This window comes from Lactuca virosa, chromosome 9 (genome assembly GCF_052849685.1).
Source record: "Lactuca virosa cultivar CGN04683 chromosome 9, Lactuca_virosa_CGN04683_v6, whole genome shotgun sequence".
Lineage (NCBI taxonomy): Eukaryota > Viridiplantae > Streptophyta > Magnoliopsida > Asterales > Asteraceae > Lactuca > Lactuca virosa.
This window is the reverse complement of record NC_136434.1, coordinates 122351287-122353677: the sequence shown is the minus strand read 5'-3', so window position 1 is coordinate 122353677 and position 2391 is coordinate 122351287. Positions and strand designations below refer to the sequence as shown.

General features: G+C 34.6%; 1 non-coding gene across 1 annotated transcript; it reads right to left on the bottom strand.

Annotated features, from left to right (window-relative positions):
- Nucleotides 1-1478: 1478 nt before the first annotated feature.
- LOC145141470 (small nucleolar RNA R71) lies at nt 1479-1585 on the bottom strand. The gene has a single exon (XR_013722679.1). It is a non-coding gene; the product is annotated as a small nucleolar RNA R71 (small nucleolar RNA).
- Between the last annotated feature and the right edge of the window lie 806 nt (nt 1586-2391).

The window sequence follows — 2391 nt, the reverse complement described above, 5'->3', positions numbered from 1 at the left end:
GTATTTTCCAGCTGTGATTATGGGCTAAAAACCTATTCTTTCGTTTATATTAGATGAACTCCTAAATACTATGTGTTGATTTCTTATTTGATGGATTGATGAAGTTGGTTTTTGCTTTAAATATTGTTTGATAAATCTAAACCTAGCTTGTTAAAGTTTATATCTTTATTGCCTAGTCTCAAGTTTTATGTATTTAAACTGTAGTTAATTGCTAGAGTTAGAGATTGACCATATCCTAGTATAGGTGATAAGTTAGTTGCTTAACTGTGTTAGAGAGCAGTATTTGATCATAATATTTGCTTGATTACTATACTTGACCATAGAATAGTATTCTGTAGATTCTTTTATTTAGAGTCCAAATTATCTTTAAAATCAATTTAGTGTCCTTAACTTTCATGATCATTGGTTTTAAAGTTGCTAAATTGACTTATGCTAGTTAGTCTAACCATGATGACTAGTAACTTTTGTTTGGTAACTAACGGAATTAATCCATTGTCTTGAAATAAACCATAGGAAACAGGAGGGATTCGAAGCTAAACGAAAGTATCCTTTATTCTTGATTTAAAATCGTCTTTCTAGTTGTTTACTTTAGTAATTAGTTAGTTGTTTTAATTTAAGTTTTTTTGAACTTGTAAAATCAGATAAAAACCATTTTTAATTATTGTTTACTTTTAGATTAATTTTTAGTAGTTATTTTAATATTCTAAATCCATTCACTGTGTTCAATACCTAACTTACTTTACTATACTATAAACTGACTAGGTACACTGCCTATAGGTGCATTAGTAGATAAGTAGTCATGTTATAAATTTAAAGCTAGATAGGTGATATCTTTTGCACACATCAAGTTTTTGGCGCCGTTGTCGGGGAATAACTTATTTCATTTTTTATTCAATTGGTTTTGGTTAATCGATCCTTTTTGTGGGGTAAAAACCACAAAAAGTTATTTTTCTGCATTTATTTTTTATGTTTGATTTCTAACGACGTCATGGTCATCTTTACCACGTCGTGGTCACGTTGCAATTAGTTTTTGGTTCGTTTATAGTTTTTGTTCGTTTTACGCATGTGTTTTCTAGTTTTTTTTAGGAGGAAACACGGGAGACAACACAACCATCTCAATGGAAGAGTACAAGCGACATACGAGGAACGAAAACAGATGGGGTCTTGATCTACCAAAAATCTCAACCACGACAAAGTTTGAACTACTGGGACATATTCTTAGCATGCTAAAAGATCTACCTTTTTATGGGAAGGAGCATGAGGATGCCTACGAGCACATAGAAGAGGTGGTGGAGATTTCAAATTATTTTATCGCTCCAAACGAGAGTAAAGATGCGGTGATGCTTCGACTTTTACCGGTCACATTGAAGGGTGAAGCAAAAGAATGGTTAAAATCACTTCCCTTTGGAGCAATCACAACATGGGCTGATTTTAAGACTGAGTTGATAAACCAATTTACCCCTCCTTCGAAAGTGATGAAGCTTGAAAGAAACATACAAAATTTTCAACAATTAGAAGGGGAGTCGTGATACGAAGCTTGGGAACGTTACAAGAGATTATTACGACATTTCCCTCAACATGACTTCAATGTGCAATAAGAAATCTCGATATTTTATGATGGAGTCAATGTGTGCACTCGCCAACTTCTAGACTCTCAAAGGCCCATAACAAAGAAGGATCTGACAACAAATAAAGCTTTAATTGAAGAATTCGCCAAGCATTCAAGGGAGTATCACAACCCAAGGGGGAGGATATAACAAGAAGAAAAGCGAATATAGATGGAGTTTCTGAAGTCTTAATGATTGTAATGGCAAAACTCGACAGCATGGAAAATAGGCTCACAAAGATGGATGGATCAATTAATGTGGTACACGATAGATGTGAATCTTGTGGAGGACCTCACTCTATAAGGGATTGTGAATTAGAATAGAAGAGAGCTCAAGACACGAAAAATACCAACAATTAGAGCATAATCTCTACCAACTAGAACGAGTCCAATCCAAGAAGAAAGATTCTCTAGAGTCGATGCTATTCAGATTCATGGAGGTCAGCGAAAAAAGACATTATGCAAATGATGTAACACTTAGAGATCAACAAGAATCTATTTTTAGCATCCACACACAAGTTGGGAAATTAACAAAACTTGTACAAGAAAAGCTACCGGATCTACCTTCAAGAAAAGTCGAGTCAATCCCTATAGCTCAAGTCATGGCCGTTGATACAGAAGAAGAAGATGAATTGGTGTATATAAAGGACCTTGAAGAGGATTCTAATCAGTCACTTAAAGTAAAAAAGAAAGAAGAATAAGAGTATCATGAAGCTGCCCAGTCGCCACGACGTGGAGGCAATAATGCCACGCCGTGGGCAATAAAACAAGATTATGATTTTTCT